This window comes from Megalobrama amblycephala, linkage group LG5, assembly GCF_018812025.1.
Source record: "Megalobrama amblycephala isolate DHTTF-2021 linkage group LG5, ASM1881202v1, whole genome shotgun sequence".
NCBI classification, from domain to species: Eukaryota; Metazoa; Chordata; class Actinopteri; order Cypriniformes; family Xenocyprididae; genus Megalobrama; species Megalobrama amblycephala.
The window spans coordinates 33,024,068-33,048,039 of NC_063048.1; the positions used below are offsets into that span (position 1 = coordinate 33,024,068).

The window sequence follows — 23,972 nt, forward strand, 5'->3', positions numbered from 1 at the left end:
GCAGTCTATCTATATTTTCTATATAATTTCAATTAAATTATTATATTTTTGTAACATATTGTGTTATATTTGATTAATGTACAAACCCAATTCCAAAAAAGTTGGGACACTGTACAAATTGTCAATAAAAAAGGAATGCAATAATTTACAAATCTCATAAATTTATATTTTATTCACAATAGAATATAGATAACATATCAAATGTTGAAAGTGAGACATTTTGAAATGTCATGCCAAATATTGGCTCATTTTGGATTTCATGAGAGCTACACATTCCAAAAAAAGTTGGGACAGGTAGCAATAAGAGGCCAGAAAAGTTAAATGTACATATAAGGAACAGCTGGAGGACCAATTTGCAACTTATTAGGTCAATTGGCAACATGATTGGGTATAAAAAGAGCCTCTCAGAGTGGCAGTGTCTCTCAGAAGACAAGATGGGCAGAGGATCACCAATTCCCCCAATGCTGCGGCGAAAAATAGTGGAGCAATATCAGAAAGGAGTTTCTCAGAGAAAAATTGCAAAGAGTTGAAGTTATTGTCATCTACAGTGCATAATATCATCCAAAGATTCAGAGAATCTGGAACAATCTCTGTGCGTAAGGGTCAAGGCCGGAAAACCATACTGGATGCCCGTGATCTTCGGGCCCTTAGACGGTACTGCATCACATACAGGAATCCTACTGTAATGGAAATCACAACATGGGCTCAGGAATACTTCCGGAAAACATTGTCGGTGAACACAATCCACCGTGCCATTCGCCGTTGCCGGCTAAAACTCTATAGGTCAAAAAAGAAGCCATATCTAAACATGATCCAGAAGTGCAGGCGTTTTCTCTGGGCTAAGGCTCATTTAAAATGGACTGTGGCAAAGTGGAAAACTGTTCTGTGGTCAGACGAATCAAAATTTGAAGTTCTTTTTGGAAAACTGAGACACCATGTCATCTGGACTAAAGAAGACAAGGACAACCCAAGTTGTTTTCAGCGCTCAGTTCAGAAGCCTGCATCTCTGATGGTATGGGGTTGCATGAGTGCGTGTGGCATGGCAGCTTACACATCTGGAAAGGCACCATCAATGCTGAAAGGTATATCCAAGTTCTAGAACAACATATGCTCCCATCCAGACATCGTCTCTTTCAGGGAAGACCTTGCATTTTCCAACACGACAATGCCAGACCACATACTGCATCAATTACAACATCATGGCTGCGTAGAAGGAGGATCCGGCTACTGAAATGGCCAGCCTGCAGTCCAGATCTTTCACCCATAGAAAACATTTGACGCATCATAAAGAGGAAGATGCGACAAAGAAGACCTAAGACAGTAGAGCAACTAGAAGCCTGTATTAGACAAGAATGGGACAACATTCCTATTCCTAAACTTGAGCAACTTGTCTCCTCAGTCCCCAGACGTTTGCAGACTGTTATAAAAAGAAGAGGGGATGCCACACAGTGGTAAACATGGCCTTGTCCCAACTTTTTTGAGATGTGTTGATGCCATGAAATTTAAAATCAACTTATTTTTCCCTTAAAATTATACATTTTCTCAGTTTAAACATTTGATATGTCATCTATGTTGTATTCTGAATAAAATATTGAAATTTGAAACTTCCACATCATTGCATTCTGTTTTTATTCACAATTTGTACAGTGTCCCAACTTTTTTGGAATCAGGTTTGCATTTCTCATTAACTTTTTATAAAATACAGAAATATATGGTATGTCTTCATCCAGCCATGTATGTGTGTGTTTGGTAGTTTTGCTCATCCTCATAGATGAGTAAACAGTTTGCAAGATGCTGGCCAAGGTAAACAGAGGTCTGCCAGAGGAACACACACACATATACACACTCAGACCACAGACATTCAGTGCTGCTTTGTTGCAGTTCTTTCTCCCTCTTGATGCATCATATTTTCATTTCGTTTCCATATCTCTCTCACTCACACACTTAGCAGGAATACGGATCATAATAATACTGTAGACCTGTATAAACAAGCACGAGAAATTAGGGCAAACAGAAAACCACACCATCAAGTGAAGATCAAGTACAGTTCATAAAAACTCAATTTCTCATTATTTAGGAACTTCTGAGACTTGTCTGAGTGATTTCTTCATTTGACAATCATTGGTATATTCTGCTCATCACTATACAACAATATTTGACAAAGAATGCTTTAAGTGACCAACCGAGAATAGATTATCCCAGGGAGCATTGCAAAAATAATTTATCCAAAGAGAATCATAATCATATCTGTTGACCAATGCGTCCATCTAGACAGGAACTAGAAGCCTAGCAAGCAGATTATGGACGTGCAGATATGAGCAAACACAGCTTAGCGTGTTAACAAGCGAGCTGATTGGAACAAAAACCAACCTATCAAGAACAACTACTACTAATCACATTCTGAATCCAGTTTTGAAAACTACCCAAACTAACTACACTTAAAGACGCATTAACAGAAACTTTAAAGCGAAGTAATAGCTCACGAAACCTACCAGAGCACAAACAATCATCAACTCAGAAGCACCACATGGTATATCCAAAGCTTGTTTTGCCCTCTTTCTCAAGCTGTACAGGAGCCCATTTCCTGTGAGTGATTAGAAGGGGAGAGCTCACGGTCCAGAGAATTTTCGCTCTTTGTTGTTGTTGTTTTGTCTGCGAGCAAAGGGAAGGAATGCCCGAATTAAACACGTGGAATTCGGGACGCCCAAAGAAGTACGTGGTTCAAAAGATGGCACAAACAGCAGAGTGTGTGCGTGAGAGAGAGAGTGAAGGAGAGAGAAAGAAAAAGTGCAAGAGAATTGAGGGGGGAGGGATGAGTGAGTTAATGGGTGATTAAAGAGAAGAAAAGAAAAACCTTGTAACATCTTTGGAATCCATTTTTTGTTGTCAACTGGCACATTAGGCTGGCAGCTGAATGCTTTGTATTTATGTTCGTATTTTCTGACAGGCAAGAATGTTAAATAAAACGCCTGAGTCCAACCTGAAGAACGTGTTCTCTAATGCGTTATTACACACACTCTCTCTGCAACATGCAAAACACTCGCAACCACCTCCCAAGGAATTAACCTGAATGTGATTTGACAGGCCGCTTTCACAACTGGATGAGCAATTACAGAAGACTGATGAAGGTGAAGAAAAAACAAAACAAAAGCACTCGTTTTTGGAGAATAGGGCATAAAGTCAAAAACATCTGGGTAATACAACTTGTCCTGATATCATAATGAAGTAAAAAAGAATGAAATTCTGTAAAAGAAATTCTTAAAGGGTTAGTTCACCCAAAAATGAAAAGTCTGTCATTAATTACCTCATGTCGTTCCACACCCGTAAGAACTTCGTTCATCTTCGGAACACAAATTAAGATATTTTTGATAAAATCTGATGGCTCAGTGAGACCTCGATTGCCAGCAAGATAATTAACACCTTCAGATGCCCAGAAAAGTACTAAAGACATATTTAAAACGGTTCATGTGACTACAGTGGTTCAACCTTAAAGGACTTTTCCACTTTTAAATAAAATTTTCCTGATAATTTACTCACCCTCATGTCATCCAAGATTTTAATGTCTTTCTTTCTTCAGTCGAAAAGAAATTAAGGTTTTTGATGAAAACATTCCAGGATTATTCTCCTTATAGTGGACTTCAATGGCTTCCAAAATGTCAAAATTACAGTTTCAGTGCAGCTTCAAAGGGCTTTAAACGATACCAGACGAGGAATAAGAGTCTTATCTAGTGAAACGATCGGTCATTTTCGAAAAAAAATACAACCGTATATGCTTTATAAACACAAATGATCGCCTTGCACGTGCTTCCGCTTTCCATATTCTTCAAAAAGCTTACGCTGTATGTCCTACGCCTTCCTTATTCTACTTACGGAAAAAAACGAAACTGGCACAGTGTTCGTTCCGTAAGTTGATTAGGGAAGGCGTAGGACATACAGTGTATAACGAAAATACATTTTATGCGCCAAAAAAAACAAAATAACTTTATTCAACAATATCTAGTAAAGGGCAATTTCAAAACACTGTTTCAAAGTCACGCCCCCCAGTGGTGAACCATTAAAATTTCGAAACACTTATGAAATAACGAAGCCTCGCTTACTGAAATCACGTGACTTTGATACACAATCCGAACCGCTGATTCGAAACAAAAGATTCATAAAGCTTCGAAGCTTCATGAAGCAGTGTTTTGAAATCGGCCATCACTATATTGTTGAATAACATAGTTATTTTGTTTTTTGGCGCACAAAAAGTATTCTTGTTGCTTAATAACATTAAGGTCGACCCACTGTAGTCACATGAACCATTTTAAATATGTCTTTAGTACCTTTCTGGGCATTTGAAAATGTTAATTATCTTGCTGGCAATCGAGGCCTCACTGAGCCATCAGATTTTATCAAAAATATCTTAATTTGTTTTCCGAAGATAAACAAAGGTCTTGCGGGTGTGGAACGACATGAGGGTGAATAATTATTAATGGCAGAAATTTTAATTTTTGGGTGAACTACTTTAAGTAGTTTAGCATTTTTTTATATTTTAATTACACACATATATTTTATATATATATATATATATATATATATACATATATATATATATATATATATATATATATATATATATATATATATATATATATAAAGAGGAGGTTTTTGTTAAAAATTATTAATATTTGAAAACCCTTTTTCCACGAAATCAAAGTAATTTGATGTCTAAATATCAGATAATTCATGGGTCAGAACTTTTTTTGATAATGCAAGATTTTAATATCTCATGTGAAGAGACCCCCTGAAAAACTACTGATATTTATAAATTGAACATTGATTGATATTTATGAACTTTTTAAAAATATAACAATTAAGATGTGTACATGCATTTATGTTTAAGGTGTAGGAAAAAATGTTTTTTAAAATCATAAGAACCCAACATGTATACCAAGAGTACATCTCTAATAATTTGGCACATGTCTTATTTTTTATTTTTTTATTTTTTTTATCCAAATAAATTCAGGAATAGTTTCTGCACAAGTGTGAGGCTTATATAATCCATGTGAAGTGCCTGGCTGTGGAGGGGGAGTGGATCAAACGAGAGAGAAAGAGAGATGCCAAGTGCAAATGGTAAATGTGAGATTTGCCTGCATCATGTCCTTATAAGGCCTGAAAAAAGAGCCTTTTCACTCTAAATCCATCTGGTTGGCATGACCTACAAACACTATACCAGAAGCCCAAAATGATAGAACGGCATCATTTACACTGCATTCTCCAGAGCAAGAATGAGAGAAAAAGAGGGATGAATATATCAAAGTGGGTGGGCGTTTAATATGCTTGACCTTTGGCACTGTTTTCTGTCTTGACTTTGGGGTTGAAAACAGACGGAAAGCAAACGAACAGAAAAAAAAAAAAAAAAAAAAAGAATCGCTTGAATGTGTGGTATGTTTGTGCAGTCCTCTCCAAACTGCCCTCAATAATTGGGTGGACACACACTTACACACTAAGAACACACACACACACGTATGCATTACTAGAGCTTCTATTCAGGAACAGGAATATGCGGTATAAGTTACACAATAGCACAACTGGTAACACTTCCCACACACAACAGCCTGCAAATAAACAGAATTCCTGGGAAGACAATTGCCTCATCATCCTGTGAAGTTACTGGATATTTGGAAACTGTCTGGGAATTCTGATATCCATCAGGAATTGGGCCGCCTCTCTCTGCTAAAGAATTCCTGATTCTGTTTGTCAATGTGTGTGTGTGTTTTGTAGGACAAAGACTTTGTTCTGCAAAAGGCACTGATGCCGCAGCAGGAGGCTGTGTCTATATCCTATTATGGGTGGGAATGAGTCAGGTCAGAGTCATGTTGACATAGTTCCAGGCAGCACGGCTGACAGACTGACAGCTTTGGGGCCATGGGTAGAAACTGAAATAATAATCGTTAACTGACTGATTGCACAGTTTATGGAAGACTGATGACTGCTCAATTTGTCATATGACCAGTGTTTGACATGGTGAGACAGAGCGAGTCTATCTGTACAAAATACGACTAAAATTAAGAATCATGCGAACTTATTATTTAATCAAAAGTCTGTATGACTTATTTCTTCTGTGGAACACTAAATGTGATTTTTTTGTAGAATATCCGTGCCACTTTTTACAATATAAGTGGACTAAAAATTCCAAAATGGCAGAAAAGTATGATAAAAGCATTATAAAAGTGCTCCATATGAAACGTGCTATATTCCAAGGCTTACGAAATCATACAACATCATTCTGGATGAACAAACGTAAATTTAAGACACTATTTAGAGAAAATATTGCATTTGCCCTATCTCTCCTTGGCAGGTTCATTTGATTTCTTGAGAGTATTGGTGAATAAATCATTATTTTGAGTCAGATATTTTCAATAAATCAGTTGATACAGTTTCAGTCTCAATGACTCAAGAATTGGACTGCATGAGTTTTCAAGACTCGATACACAACAGCTAACTAGAAAGAAAGATGATCAGTGTATAAAAATTTACATTTCAGTCTGTTCATCATCCAAAGCTATTGTATGACTTCAGAAGATTTCAAAAGAATATAGCACACAAGTCGTATGTACTTTATAAAATAATTTTGGAGTTTGACAGTCCTCATTTAGATCATCATTTAAAAAAGAATGGTCATAATAATCTAGAAAAAAAAATTTATTCGTTCATGTTCACCATAAAAAAGTAAATCGTGTATGTTTGAAACAGGATGAGTAAATGATGACCATTCTCTTTTTTGGTTTATCTCTTTAAAAAGCAGTAGGAAATTGTTAAAATTCCATTTCAATAAATTTAGATTTTAAGCTTCCATATTTCCTTTTTTTAATAACACATAATTGCCTCTTCTCTAATTAAGACATTTGTAATGTATTAAAATTTTAATAGATATGTATCGCACTAGATAATTATACACCTTTGTGCAATACAGGCCGATATTCAGACAGATTAACAACAGGTTTCCACAGTTCTAAATGACATAATGCGGTATGGAATTCAACCAGCTGAACACAGGTATTCATTTTTCGGTTATAAATATCAAGAACCAGCTAATGACAGGGAAGAGGACGTAGAACACTTTTAATTGGCTAGACAGGACAGACTTTGATTTAGCCACAGTGACGTCAGGCATGAAAGAAATTAATGAACTACTTTAAATGGATTGAGAAGATAGCCATAAAAAGGATGAAGAGGAAATGATGAGTGTGTATGGGGGAGAGGCCGATAAAGAATGAGTGCGTAACAGAGGAAGAGGAATGCTGAAAATGAGAAGCATTGTCATCCAGACCATGAAGAAGATGTGTTTATGAGTCAGACACAGCAAACCTCACTTAACACAAGCCAAAATCAACAACATCCCTCTTTTAGGAGCATCAGTGGTGCCAAAAGCCCCTCAGACTACTCACAATACAAACGGCTCATCACAAGGATCTAAACCACCAATCTATCAGGCTGAAAAGAGGAAGAGAGTGGAAGGTCTGCTAAGTCCATGCTGCTTTACACTTTAAGAGAGAACTAGAGAAAGAGAGAGAAGAGACAGAGGACCTGCAACATGTTAGCCTGTACATTCCTCTCTCTGAGAACATGTATATTTTCACTGATCACAGAGAAAAACAATCCAGCACAGAAGGGCCGTGAGATCCCATGCTGAGAGAGAGAGAGAGAGAGAGAGAGAGAGAGAGAGAAATTATAGGTCTTTCAAGCAAGCATCAGACACTTTCAAGAACCTTGAAGTGAACTAAACCAGAGCTTTTCTACTATACTAGAAATATGAAGATGCTAAAAATAAATATACACTGTGATCAGAATGTCAGACACCACTAGTGAAAATGATCTATTTTGCATTTTTCAAATAAAAAATAAATAAAATAAATATGTATAATTATTATAATTATAAAATGTGTATATTATTTCATAACAAGAAGAGAAAAGTTGAAATAAAATTAATGTTTTTTAGTATTTGGATCTTTTGCTTGCATAAACGTAACAATTTTAGGTAAAACCCGATGATCATGTTATCTAACATGATTTGGGAAATGTTCCAAAATCTTATTCATTTTACATTATTTGGTTTGATTTTCCAGGTTTAAATCCATAATTTTCGAAATATAAGCCCAGGTTTAAAGGGGGGGAGGGGGTCTAGCTAGCCTCTGTTTTGTTTGACAACACTTCGAACGTCAACAGAAAGTTACTCCACCCAGGATCACTTAGAGCACCTTTAAGCAATAGTTTACCCAAAAATGGAAATTCTGTCCTCATTTACTCACCCTCAAGTTGTTCCAAACTTGTATGAGTTTCTTTCTTCTGCTGAACACAAAAGAAGATATTTTGAAGAATGCTGCTGGTAACCAGTTAGGGTGACCAGACGTCCCAAAAAATTCGGGACAGTCCCGAAATCCAAACTGTTGTCCCAAATCCCGAATCTGGCCCTAATTGTCCAGAAAATTATACTAAAGCAAAATCTTGAGTAGTTATTGTCTGATAAACATTAAAAACTGTCTGCGGAGGTTGAGTTGTCCTGCAACCAGCCCCCGCCGGCTGCTCATTGGCTGCAGCATCTTTTTTCTAAGTTCTAAAAAAAAATACCGTAGGCGGCTAGGCGCGAATTTAGATATGCATGCCCTTTTTGTTTTAAGCCTTGATGAAGAGAGCGCAAGTTGCTGCAGCCGCGAGGAGGACAGTGATGCACGCGTAAAGGAGTGATTGATTGTTCGCAGCACTGTGTACAAAAAAATACTTCACTACACAATTATTTCGTTATTTTCGTTTAAGCTTATTAGCATTAGGCTATACAGAAAGGTCTGATTTACGCACTGTTACTTACAACAGTCATTGTTTTTTTGTTTTTTTCACAATGACATTTGAGTTCATGATTTTAACCCTTAAATGCATACCTCGGGTCTTTAGTGACCCGGGACGTCATTCACTACCCTCCTCCTCATTCATTTTTTAAAGTTAGACATCAACCTTCTTGGTATTCCTCAATCAATTCATTATAAAGAATATAACCAGAAAAAAATCATAAAATTATAAAAGAATGCCTATTTTTGTATTCTTTTTTTGTAAAAATTGTATAGGGTCGCAAACTACCCAAGGTGTGTATGAGTGTACATGTATTTTTTCTGCACAACAATAATTGAATCTTAGATGACGGAATAAGTCGAATTCACCTTTATTCCACAAGGTGGCAATGTCTGATACACAATGCTGAAGTGACGACTCATTTAGACAGAAAATGAAATAATAAGAAAAACATGAAATGGCTCAGCGATTTACTGAACGCAATCAAATATGACTGTAACTGTTACAGGATGGATCTGGTGAAGATGTTAGCGATCGAAATACTGATTTTGAAGATGTTGAAAATTATATAGTTCTGAGAATATGTTTGAGATCGCGAATGGGCTCATATTCGCAACCTCAAACATAAACCTAGCCCATTATTTGCTGAATTTGAATGGCATAAAACATCTGCTCAAACGGAGCCCTTTCAAGTTCCAAAAGGTAACAAAATATGCTTTATTTTATTCTTCTGTAATTGTTACTCTAATATCAGAGGAGTTTTATATTATCGCGACAGGTAGAGATCCTTCCGTGTTAGATATAGATCCGGGTCGATAAAGACCCGAATATGTAAGAATGATTAGCGAAACAGTTATGCATTTAAGGGTTAATGTTGTTTTTTTTGTGGCAGACTAAAGACTAATGACAGACCGTTGATTTTGAATAAAAATATGTTTGGTTCAGGTTTGAAATTCTTTTCTCTACTATATGGAAGTCGATGGCTACCGTCAACTGTCTTGTTACCCATGTTCTTCAAAATATCTCCTTTTTAGTTCAACATTAAAAAAAACTCAAACAGGTTTGGAACAACGTAAGGGTGAATAATTGATGACAGAATTTTCAATTTTGGGTGAATCATCCCTTTAAAAACGTAAGGAAAGCTTCAATGGTGGCAACTCAGCTTGAAAGATTTGAAAAGGTTTCATGACTTCAGAAGGATTATGCTGATGAAGGTTCTCCCTCAGAAGGTGAGAGCACACCTCTAATACCACTTTTCCACCAATCGATTTGAGCATGTCTAAGGGGCCAAAACAAAGCCAATGTCTCTAGAGCATTTTTTTCCTTCTGTGTTTGTAAAAATGGAGTAAGAGACTGACAACAAACTCTTACTTTAATGGCAAACACAAGCACGGGTGCCTCCAGCTCTGCTTACAATTAATCAAGAAGTTAATAAGCTCTTAAATCAGCATGAAAATGTTGCTCTGTACATGCTAACAAATGCTGAAATACTTCACAAAAGCCCTGCTGACACTCAATCAGGCGAATCAAAACAAATCGGCTAAACATTGTGTGTCTAATGAGGTTTTTAATCAAAGAGCAACCGTTGACAGATGGAAAGTCGGACGTGAGAAACGGACGTAGAGTTATTGTCCCACTCTTGGACTGAGAGTTGATGACGGATGATGACATAACAAGGACTGACAGCAGCTCTGGAATCCAACCGCTGAGTAAAACGCCGGCCAACTTTCAGCTCTGATTTCTCGCTTTTATTCTCCCATTGCTTTCTTTTTCCTCTTTACATTCATGTTCACTCTTTCTTTCTTTCTTTCTTTCTTTCTCATTCTGTCTCTTTGTCAGAAATGTGGCTACTAGAGCCTGTTTCTTGTTCAGAGGCGAGGAGAGCGTCTGGAATTGAATTTCCCCATGTGTTCCGCTTACAAGCTGCTTCCTGTTTCAGTGTGTCTGCACTGATATCACCCCCACCCAATCAATCCCACCAACCACAGCACAGGATTTATGAAAGTCAGCTTCAGGATGTTGATACAGGTGCCTGCACCGCCCCTCTTTCTCCCTCTCTCACATACATCCAGATGCTCTTTAACCTCCATCTACACATTTGATTTCTATCTCTCCATCTAGTTTTGTCTCCCATGCGTCTTTGTTGTAGAGAGACAGACCTTTGTACGCCCGATACATGTCACAGAAATACATTAATGTCCAAAAGGTTTTTTACGAACATGAATGAAGGTCTTAAAGGTGTGGAACGACATGAGGGTGAGTAATTAATGATATAAATTTAAATTTTGGCGAACTAACCCTTTAAGAAGCACAACTGTTTTCAATAATAATAAGAAATGTTTCTTGAGCACCAAATCAGCAAACAAAGCCATGTTCGGATGGGACGATTTTTCTCAACAATGTTTGAGTTAAAAAAAAAAAAAAAATTATTACCTGTTGTCTGTGATTTCATATACTGATTCAGACAGGACTAACATCTCTGTGTTTATTACAGAGGTGGGAGTGTGTGTTTTCTATCACCTATGACGAATATGTTTTTTTATGAAATATTTTCAGATATAAACCCATTTAAAAAAACAAAACAAAAAAACAATAAAAAAAAAAACATTTAAATAAACTTCACATAAGTTTAGAAGTGGCTGTTTATAATAAACCCACATAAAGCCCTGGGTATACTTCGGCTGTCCGCATTCGTGCACTGTCCGCATTGCGTAATTTTCGTTCAGCCCCAATTTTGAAACCGCGCGGACGAAGTGCGTGCGTAAGCAGGACAGAAGAGTCCACTAGGTTGCAATAAGCACAGCACTGAGCACAGTGTGCAGTCGTCGAAGAACAGTGAGTAAAGAGCGATTCAAAAACAAGACGAGTAAACTCAGAAGCATGCCTTCTCCATCGTTTTTGATTCTTGTTCTCTTGGTGTATCTTCTGAACTATGTTGCAATGGTGGATGCACTATTTTTCTTCTCCGATCCTGCCCAGCGAATGTCCCATTGATGACACGATGTCGAAAAAAATTGTATTTGGAAAAAATTGTATTTGGAAAAAAATTGTACTGCGCATGTGTCGAACTCAGTCATCCGCGCACATCCGTGGTTAGTATACTTTGAAAGATGCGCGGACGCGACTACGTGCAAGATGTGTCCGGGCGCGGAAAGTGAAGTATACCTGGGGCTTAAAGGGTTAGTTCACCCAAAAATGAAAATGATGTCATTAATGACTCATGTCGTTCCAAACCCGTAATACCTCCGTTCATCTTCGGAACACAGTTTAAGATATTTTAGATTTAGTCCGAGAGCTTTCTGTCCCTCCATTGAAAATGTATGTACAGTAGACTGTCCATGTCCAGAAAGGTAATAAAAACATCATCAACGTAGTCCATGTGACATCAGAGGGTTAGTTAGAATTTGTCAAAGCATCGAAAATACATTTTGGTCCAAAAATAACAAAAACTACGACTTTATTCAGCATTGTCTTCTCTTCCGGAATCCTTTCCATTGAATTGATTCCATTGAACTGATTCCATTGAATCCTTTCATCTGTCAGCGTTGGTAATGCACTTTTACGTTGCCATGGTTTTTTTTGGCGATTAGGACATCCGTGACATTTTGAAGCATCGAAAATACATTTTGGTCCAAAAATAACAAAAACTACAACTTTATTCAGCATTGTATTCTCTTTTGGGTCTGTTGTCAATCCGCGTTCACGACTCTGCTTCTTCTTCTTCTTTTTTCCTGTTTTACGGCGGTTGGCATCCAGCTTATTGGTGCATTACCACCCCCTTCTGCTCCAGAGTGTGGTTCACGACTCCGCAGTGACGCTGCTGATGTAAGACGCTGCTGACGTGTTATCCGGTGCGCCCGAGCTTCGTTTACAGTCTGAGGGAGACGCACGCTGTATTCAAGCTATTCTACATTGTTTGTATTTTGGTATTGCTATATTTTTTAAAATGGTGCATAAGTGTGCATGTCGCGGATGTCCTAATCGCCAAAAACAACCACGGCGATGTAAAAGTGCATTACTAACGCCGACAGATGAATTCAGTGGAATCAATTCAATGGAAAGGATTCTGGAAGAGAAGACAATGCTGAATAAAGTCGTAGTTTTTGTTATTTTTGGACCAAAATGTATTTTCAATGCTTCAAAAAATTCTAACTAACCCACTGATGTCACATGGACTACTTTGAAGATGTTTTTATTACCTTTCTGGACATGGACAGTCTACCGTACATACATTTTCAATGGAGAGACAGAAAGCTCTCGGACTAAATCTAAAATATCTTAAACTGTGTTCCGAAGATGAACGGAGGTCTTACGGGTTTGGAACGACATGAGGGTGAGTCATTAATGACATCATTTTCATTTTTGGGTGAACTAACCCTTTAAGTGAGCAGAGAAATCTAGATAAGAGGCTTACTGATAACACTGATATTAAAATGGACAGTCTTCAGTTTTCGTGATTTGGCTCTATTTATTAATTTTATAATTTTATTTTTCTGTCAGATATCATCCATATTGAAATGAAATGAAATGAAATTAAATGAAAGCATGCAAAAGATTGGTGGGCAAACGGTAACTCAGGTAGGTCAAAAAACAAATGAGGAGAAGTGTTAGGATAATACAATATTGGCAATCACAGACATTCACATTCGGACCGTTGAGTTAACCGAAAAACACTAGGTAATTTGCTCTGGAATTTTTACTGAGGTTGTGTGAGAAAAACACAGAAATGGCAGATTCGGACAGGATTAAAATCACAAAGTAAGCCTGTGAAACACGAATTTCTCTAACGACCTCCACCGTACGAATAGAGCTTTAGAATGATTTCTGATGGTTCATGCGACACTGAATATTGGAATAATTGCTGCTGAAAATTCAGCTTTGCCATTAGAGGAATACATTTCATTTTAAAAAATATTATAATAGAAAACAGTTATGTATCATTTACTTTATTTGTATTATCTATCATGTGCATTCTGATAAAATCTATTGCATTACATTTTAATTATTCCTAATTTCCTTTCCTTCCTTTTATAGGACAATATAAACAATATCTTATTAATAAATATCTTGTTTGGTAAATAGGTGGGAAAAAAAAAAAAAAAAAAAAAAAGTGTCTAAAAACTGTCAGTATAGATCAAAAAGGAAGAACTCCATTTAGGCTTTTTAGTCTAACTCAGACAGACTGACAGCTTTAATCCAATTACCTTGACACCAATCGACAAGAAGTGGGATGGTGGGTCTCAGAGTATGTGCGGCAGCCATTCCAATGGAAATGCAGGTCACCAGGCATCACCAAGGGTTCTAAGAGCTTGGTCGTATCCTGTGCGTGTTGTCAGGGAGACGATGACATCAGTGATTGTTTTTTATCATTTCATTAAAGCAGCAGCAGAGGCGCTCCTCTTTCAGTGAGATAAGAACAGTTTTGTTGCAATGACACATGGAGATGGCCAGACATTAACTAACCACAGCAGAACACAGCATCTAACTATACAACAACAACGACAACTAGTGGGTCAGCGAATAATAATACAATATTTTGAAAACTCTTCTTCTATGAACCGTAAATGCTAAATCGTTTCTGCATTTTGGCCTACAAAGTGATGTCGCACCTGCACCACTCTATAAAATAATACATGATGTTTGAAAAATAGATTTAATTTTAAAATAAATTATGTACACTCACAAGTATTCGAGGTGTAAGGAAAAGTACAAAACAGACCCTCACAAATCAGCCTGTAAAACGTTCTCTCTGCTACACACAAAGGCAATACATAAAGTCAAGCTCAGACAAACAAAGACTCATTTCTGCAACTCACATTTTATAATTCATCACAATTATAGATAATAATCATGGAAAACCACCAATACGCTCCAATCTCAACAACAATTTTTTCTTTATCCATTCTTTAATAAGCATGCAAATGGTCTGTAACACAGTCACCCATACAGTCAAAATATTTCTTCATGAACTGAGTACAATTTCTGGAACAATCTATGCGATCATACGAGGGAAAGACACAAGAAAGAGATCAGTATCCACATGATGAGCTGTTAAAACCTAAAGTTTCTGCTGAGACAGGGAGATTTGTTTAATGGGCAAAACTCATGCTGTTTTTCTCTAGTAAATACTCTTTTAAGTTACTTTCAACTGTCCTCAGTACAGAACAGAATTCAGAGTGTTACAAAAGCCTCATCCATAGCATGTCCCAGTGGGCAAAAAGTGGACCTTGAAGTGAGCTGGAAAGGCTTCTAAAAAATGCTAACTATGCCCCTTTTCCACTCTCCCTCCCCAAAGATCAAGTCCAGCCCATCTTAACCATCCAACCCAGAGCATTCCTGTGTTCTCCAGCCCCTTTAACAAAACACAGTGTGAGAGAGACGTCAAACACATTAATAACACAACTTTCCACTCAGCTGACCCAAACATCCCTTTTAAGGCCAAGCAGTTCAGATTTCTCTTTTCATTAAGTTCCAAAAATACCTCAAGAACAGAGAGAACGAAAAAAGGGAAGAGAAATCATTGCACTGCCTGGTTTGAGCTGACATCTCATGGCTTTGATGACTAGAAAAGAGAGAGAACGGCTCTTACAGACTTGGACAAACCTGATAAATCCCCCCTGAGGCCTCAGACATAAATATATGAGCCGGTCCAGAGGATTCAGACTCACGAAAGTAATATGACACAAGTTTAAAGATCCCTGCTCTTGAACCTTTTAAAATGTTTTGAATTCCCATGTTTTAGGTTCCATCTTGTCCACTTTATGTCTGACAATCTTCTTTACGCAGTTTATTTTTCAACAGCAAACATCCAAGAGACGTAGTGGAACTTAGCATTCAATTAATCATAAATAAACCAATCCAGATGGAAAAAATTATCTATTTTGACTGTGAAAGTCTTGTTCCATCCAGTCGCACATTATTCCTAATGTTAACATTTTGTCCATTTCTCTAATAAATGTTCTTCAAAATAGGGAAAACATATTCTGAACATCTGCACACAATGTGTGCCATTCCTAGAGGTCATTTCTATTTTGTTATGCCTTAAAAGAGCTTTTGTAGAACATTCTTGGAAGACGTCCTGAATGCGTTTGGCTTTGTCTACACCAAAAACAAAAAGTTGGTTCTGAGATCTTACACTGCTTTTTGTGAGGTTTTATTTTCATTCACAGTATCTTTTTGACAGAAAATGGTCCACAGAACTCAGTGGGTCGTCCTAATAAAATAACTGTCTTTTTTTTCTTTTTTTTTTTTTACATTGCCTTGCAGGTGTAAAAGTAAAAGCAGAGTAAGTTATACCAGGCATGACATCTGAACAGGAAGGGACATGCAGGGCAGAGTTTTAGGCTTGAACTGCCCTTTCAAACGGCAAAAATTCCCAACCATATGTAAACCATTACAGGAAAATGTTTACAATCGTGTGTCACAGTAGAAACATGTTTTCTATCAGAGATAAGGTATAATAGACCTCTAACCAGAGCAGACCAAACGTGCGTCAGCCTCAGTCTCAACATATTTGCACAGTTCACAGGTCAGAGCTATGCTGCCTCTAATAAAAGATAGTGCAGTTCCGCTGTCCCCGGATAAACCACACTAGAGGCATCTTGCATGTAGTGAGAATAAAGACAAAGGATGTGTTAAGTTATACCTCAAAAGGGGTTGTTCTGCATATATGGTTTTGTATGATGCCGAATCATGACCAGAAAATGGATGCAGCTGATATAGTTCTCAGTCTTTGACCACTGTAATGCCAAGCAAAGATAGTACCTCAAAATGCTAATCAAATGCTGTTCCCATTAGCTTGATATGTGGCATCCCTCTGGGCAATGTATTAGGCCTATTAATTTTTAAACAGATTAAGGGTTTGCATGCATTTGATTACAAAAATAAGCTTGCGTCTGTTGAGGATGTGTGTAGGGTGGAAAACACTTAGGTCTGTTTCAGAACGTAGGCACATGCAGCACAAAAACGAAGTGTAACTGAAAGAGCAGCTTCTGCGATTCAATTCAGGAAACCGTTATCTAAAAAAGTAGGGGGTGTACCAAAATATTGGCCACCAAAACAGAAAAAGAAAAGATATTTTAATATCTGATAACAGAAACACAGACAAAAAAGCAGCATTTACGTGACATGATCTTGGTTTAATTACATCAGTCTGTCTTACACAAGCTTAAACAATGTAACAAATGGTGAACTTGATGTGAACTTGCGGACATCATAATGGCCAGAGCACTACTAACATAGACTACTAACTAGCATTACGTCAAAGTGCAGACTCTGGTGGTGGACTGCAAGGGCTTAGAGTGATATTTAGGACAGGGCCCAAGTACACTCAAACATTTGAGTGCTGCTGTCCACTATAGAGTGTAAACACAATGGTTATGGCAGGCGGATGTTCAAGATAAAGGAAATTTTATGTAAATTCTTCTTGCTGCATTACACTTGGAGTACAGTAAACATGAGTATTATAAAGGCAATGGCTCACTCCCCAAATAGTCTTTTTTCTGTCAGGTCTTTGACAGATGGGTTTATTCACTGTTTATTCAATAACACTCACTCTGAACTTTATAGTACTGTGTGTAGACAGCAACGTGGCTAAAACGTCAGCTAAAACTAGAGTTCATGCATCAGTGAGAAACTGTGCAGAGGGAGGAAGGGCACGGACTCTTTCCCTGCCCATGCCTGAACCTCTCTGCTGGAAATCAGGTCAGTGCTGGACCCGAGAGTCTCTGCTTGTGTTTCCATGTGGAGGCAGTGCAGCACAGGATGAAAAAGACCAACAGCCTCATGGTAAAGGAGAAGGGGTCACTGGATATGACTTTTGGTAGGACACAACAGGGTTTTTCCTGGGTCAAAAAAGGTCTTTGGTGGTGGTGGAGGAACACAGTCATCCACACACACAGTGCAAAGTAGTACCCTACTCATGTGAACTGTGACCCCAGTACTGACAAATTCAAAATAAATGCAGAAATAGTTTGTAATATTAACTTATCCTATTTATTCATAAAATAAAATAAAAAAATCACTGTCAGGACAGATCATAAGACAAAGTACTTAGTACATTTATAAGTAAAATGTCTCTGGGTGAATAATTTATTACTGTCAAATGGATTCAATTGTGCATTTAAATATGGTTGTCATTCCAGAAACATTGCATGCAGTTAGTAGCATATACTATATACAGAAAGCGAGCAAAGTATTGCATTATAAGCACTGAAGCTGTCGATTACAATGCGAGGTACACTCTTGCAAAAACTCTTGTTATAATCAATTAATCTGTCTACACTGTGCAATGACTCTCTTTTGACATTATGTTTATATTTTGTTGGTTATAATGAAAGCATTCGTGAGCATGCAGAACTCATGCCAGTGCTTCCCACACATAGACTTTACTTGGGCGGGCCGCCCACGTATAATAACGGCCGCCCAAGTATATTTGGAGACACATTTTTGCTTTTATTATTTTTATCCTCTTATACTTTTATATCAGCGCAAGATAATGACACAAGGTGGCGTGTTGCGCGTTCTACAAGCTCGCGCAGCAGCGCTTCAGACTATGTTCAGACTGCTTCAAAGTGATTCTCAATCAATGAAAAGCGCAGATTTATGCCAAGCGATTGCTAATGAAGTCAAGTTGATGAATTATTACAATGTCTACTTCATGGCCTTTATATAAAATGTTTTATACGGTTGTAAGAATCTGAAGGATCAGCCTGAAATAGTACAGACATTTCAAAATAAGAGTCCCGGTATATTTCGGGCTTGTTTATAATTAAAAGTCAAGTAGTCAAGTAGTCAAAAGTCAAAGTAATTAAAAGTTTTTTCTTTTTCTTTTGGGCATTATTGGTATTTTGGTTACACAATAAATTGTATTTAATTTGATTTCCATTTAATTCATAGTAAATTATTGTAGTCTCCCCCACAGAAGGAAAAGACTTAGAACATTATTTGACACATATATTATTCATTTTATAAATTTTACTAGTAAAATCTGTGTCCCTTTCACTGAGAGAGAAACTATATGACAGCAAGGAGAACATAGGAAAAGGATAAACATTTAAATGCTGTAATTTTGCATAATTCACAATGCATAATAATAGTATGTAATTAAATGTAATAGTATGCTATGTAATTAAAATTAATTTCAATAAATAAAAATACTGTTAAAAATCACACATTATTTGTTTGTCACATGTAGTAGACCATTTTTGTGCCGTGGGTAATAGGAGGATATTTTGCCTGGCTACCACCACAAGTATATTTCAAACCTGTGGGAAGCACTGCATGCTGAACAAAAACTCCCCCATTTTGGATGGTGTTGAGTTGATTCTAACTAACTTAAACAATTCTGATTGGTCATTGCATTCACACGCTCAACAGATGTCTGTGATTGGATGTGACAGATATGTAACAATACATTGTGAATAGAGTAACAATACAAGTTTAGAATAGAGATGCTATACATTGGAAGACAAGTAAGAGTTGCAAAAATTGTCGCTTTTTATTTGGACATTATAGGGATCGTTCACCCAAAACATTCTGGCAAGAAACGCGATCGCTTTATATGATGAACAGATTGAACTGAGGCTTTTATTCACATAAATATTTATAAACTCACACATCAGTTGTGGGGAACAGAAGCTCAAGCATGTTTGCTTGATGTGCAAGAGCCAATGAAGTTCATACTTGTGTGTTAAGCAGGCTCTGAGCTTGCGCAAGAACCAATGAGGATCGTTCTCGCGCGTCAAGCAGGTTCATTTGAGCTTCTGTTTATGTTTGTTGATCAATGTTTATATGTGAATAAAAGCCTAAATTCAATTTGTTCATCATAAAAAGTGATCGTCTCTTCAGAAAATTTGTACTAAACCACTCAATTAATATGGATTACTTTTACAATCTCTTTATGAACTTTTTGAAGCGTCAAATTGTCAGTTGAGTAGCTGTCTATGGAGGGACTGAAAGCTCTCAGATTTCATCAAAAAGCCTTTCATTTGTTTTCCGAAGATGAGCGAAAGTCTTACGAGTTTGGAACGACATGAGGGTGAGTAATTAATAACATAATTTTCATATTTGGGTGAACTATCCCGTTAAGCTTCCTAAAGAGCACACTCCTAAAGAACCTTACTATCTATATAAAAATGCATTCAAATCATTGCAATATTTTCAAATATAGCCAAAACAAATCAAGTGATTTGTAGTGAATCTAAGACTAAAGGTTGGAAAAACTCTGTATGAGGACTATCAGCCTTCTGTAGCACACTAGACTTTACAAGATAGGAGAAGGAAATCAGGACAGTGCTTGAGCTCCATTAGCCAGATCCCTGATGGAATTCCCCATCATCTCCACGAAATACAAACATGCACAGAAGCTAATGAACTTAAATATAATCACTTTTGTGCAGTGGCAGAGCGCTACAGCTGTGTCCGGCGTGCCGTCCCGGATACTAAGGGAACATTACACTATCACAGAGCATGTGGGCTGCTGTGTGTGCATCATTTCGGTTCAGATGCTATTTCAAGAGACCTTAGAGATATTTCAAACACACCCACTCTCGCACGCACACTCCTCAACAGCGCCACGGGGGTGGGAACAGGGTCAAAGGTCGATGAGGAATCATTTTCTGATTGATTCATTTGAGATGCACATTACTACTAGGTGTGAGTAGTGATCTGTCTTGGCTGACCACTAGTAATTGGGTCACCAACACAGATCCTAATTGAAGTGTAAAATACACACCTGCTCTTCAATGCACACTAAACCTTCTGTATTCTGAACACATACTCAAATGTAAACACGGGCGTGTTTGTGCGCAGGTAAGAGTGAGAAAAGGTAGGGCGTTTTTGAAGAGAAAAGACATTTGACATCCTTTACAGATGACTTTGAGTGCTTAGAGCTGGGGAATCTGATGAGCTCTCCTCACAAATATTTTCTATGATGTAAAACATCACCGGAGGAGCAGGTCTGAGCAAATCCAAGTGCATTGGCAATCCCAGATGCAGTGCAGTACCTAGGATATCAACTCTTGCTGTGTGCCTCTTTGTAACTGCTGTGAGCTCTTATAATAATAATAATAATAATAATCCTTACATTTATATATGTCTCTTCCATCCTAATAGTGGTGAACTGACGTGGATTCTTTAATAGCTGATGCCTATAACAAAGGTGGCCAATGAGCAATACAAATAATACAGTTATACAATTTACATAATATAAATTTAATGACAATAAATAAAATATGCAAAAAACTGCATCATGCCTGTGAAAACCTATTTAAAACAATGTATTCATAATAAAAACTAGATTTTCGAAAACAGTTTTCTGTCTAACACAAGACAGAATGATAGCAAATGTTTATCTGGGACACAGCAGGCCACACAAATAGCAACTTAAAATCTGTGACACAACATCAAATAGACATGTAGGAATCTTCTCCCTACGGAAGAGGATTAGGGCCAAGCAATAATAAAAAAAATAAAACCAACTCGAGATTAAAGTTGTTAAATTTCGAGAAAAAACCCGTTAAATTTTGAGAAAAAAGTTGAAATAAAATGTTGAGAATAAACTCGTTAAATTTCGAGAAAAAAGTCGAGATAAAATGTTGAGAATAAACTCATTAAATTACGAGTTTATTCTCAACATTTTATCTCGACTTTTTTCTCGAAATTTAACGACATTTTTCTCATAATTTAATGACTTTATTCTCAGCATTTTATCTCGTCTTTTTTCTCGAAATTTAACGAGTTTTTTCTCGTAATTTAATGACTTTATTCTCAACATTTTATCTCGTCTTTTTTCTCGAAATTTAACGAGTTTTTTCTCGTAATTTAACGAGTTTATTAACATTTTATCTCAACTTTTTTCTTGAAATTTAACGATTTTTTTCTCGTAATTTAATGAGTTTATTCTCATTTTATTTCAACTTTTTTCTCGAAATTTAACAACTTTAATCTTGAGATGTTTTTTTTTTTTTATTATTGCTTGGCCTTAATCCTCTTCCGTATCTCCCTCATAAAGATCTAAATAAAAAAAAAAAAAAAAATCTGATGAAAAGACTTCAGAACACAGTTTAGGCTACTTGCAGAAATACTACTGAAATAGTGTTGACTGTGTTTCCGGTGTTCAGAAGCAACACTGGTTACGTCCCTTGCCCATCGCGGCACCGTCCCCACTGTCGTTTTGATTTTTTTATAGTTATAAAAATGATTTAATTCAGTTAGAAAACAGACACTGCAATTAAAAACTGAATGCGTCTGCTCAATTCAGCACGAGTCGAACGAGAGTCACAGCACAGATCAGCAGGAGTAGTCAGATTTCATTCATTACGAGAGTGAGGAGCTGACTGACAAGATGATGGCGGAAGATTTTTGTATCTTTGCAATATATTGGATTTAAACCCAGTGCTAATAGGGAGCCTGCAAAGGATCAGTTGTTTTTCTAGTTGTTGCGTTTTTCATTAAGAATAATAACTGACCATTCAAGCAATTGCCGCCATCGAATTGGCGCTAATTTGAAAGCAAAAGTAAAAATACGCATGGCCGCATGGACATACATAACGGTGCGTATCTACTGGAGCGGACCATTTTCAGTTAATTCCTATGGAAACTCAATTTCAATAGAAATTAATTGGAAATGCTCACTCTTTTTTATGTTTGAATAAGCGATTTAAAAGTGAGGTGCAAAAGAGGGAACTTAAGGTTGAACCACTGTAGTCACATGGACTTTTAACAATGCCTTTACTACCTTTCTGGGCCTTGAAAGTGGTAATTTGCGTTGCTTTCAATGGGGGATCAGAAAGCTCTCGGATTTCATCAAAAATATCTTAATTTGTGTGTTTTGAAGATGAATTATAGTCTTATGGGTTTTGAACGAAATGAGGGTGAGTAATTAATAACAGAATTTAAATTTTTGGGTGAACTAAACCTTTAAGATCCATCTTGGCTGATACGACTGCTATTAAAACCTACCTCTCAAATCGACAGACAGATTAATGTGCGGTCACATTAGCGAAATTTAATGGACAAAATATGTCTACTGTCTATTGTCAATAGCGTAGCGATGTGAAGCACAGCTCACACAGAAGCCACTTTCAAGCCAAGCAGCTATCTGTTGGTCAACACTGGGAATTTGTGAGAACAACCTGAACACAATGTGAAATCTGTGTGGGGAAATCTTTCACTCAAAATTCCTAATCACTTGCATTCCTATTGAAGTGACTGGATATCGCCTTCAAACATTTACTGAACAATGGTAAATGTGACCGCACCTTTTAGTGTATACACTACAAGTGTGATTTGTGACTACCTAGTATTACAAAACATTCTGGACCACGTATACACCTGAATTCGCACATTTGTGATCAGATGGCCCCAAATCAATTTTGTAGGAACACAAAGTACACATTTTGTAAAATGACTGTGGGTTTTTTTTGTCCATACAATGAAAGACAGTGGGGTGCAAAACAACTTGGACCCCTTGACTTTTTTATGTATGGACAAAAACAGTTTTCCAAAATATATTTTTGCATCATACAGGTTTGAAACAACATACAGGAGAATAAATGAAGACAGATTTTTTTCATAATCCCTTAAAAACCAGGTGTAAACATAGTCACAGAAGAAGCACTCTCAATTTGAGTCGTGTCTGAAGATCAGTCCTTAGGGCGAACTGGGACAGCTGGACTGGTTCAGTATGCGTTTGTGTGTGGGAGGAGCTGCTGTAATCTTCTTGTGTTCACACTTTAACACCTCTTCCTCAAGCTAGATGTCTGTCAGCGAGCTCTCCCACTCCCTGACAGCACAAAAACGAAGAGACACTCAGCTGAGCACCAGATTTGGTCATCCTTCTAATAAACACCTCAATATGTGTCACAGTTTGCAGGAACACAGAGTATTACTAAAAGAGTTATGTCATTTTTTCAAGATTGTATATATTATTCCACTATAAAATGGTAATTTTCAAAATAAACAACTGGTTGTTAATGTCAGTGGGATGGGAATTTGTTTACACACTGTCAAAAGCTAATCCGCCGATGGCGTTTAACGACCTTACCATTTTGGTAAATCTGGTAAAATACACAACAAATTTCACTTCCTTTTAATTTGAGGAGAAGTGTCAACTCAAAGCCCTCATTCTCACAGAGAAAGGAGAA

The 23,972-nt window shown here is 37.1% G+C and overlaps 1 protein-coding gene across 2 annotated transcripts in view; it reads right to left on the reverse strand.

Annotated features, from left to right (window-relative positions):
* luzp1 (leucine zipper protein 1) overlaps nt 1-23,972 on the reverse strand; it is a 55,118-nt gene that overhangs the window by 22,907 nt on the left and 8,239 nt on the right. The window contains exon 2 of one of the 2 annotated variants that reach the window (XM_048191893.1): nt 14,031-14,146. The exons of the other annotated variant lie outside the window; for it this stretch is intronic. The gene's annotated coding sequence lies outside the window, so the exon portion shown is untranslated. The remainder of the gene's footprint in view (nt 1-14,030; nt 14,147-23,972) is intronic. 2 annotated transcript variants of the gene reach the window in all.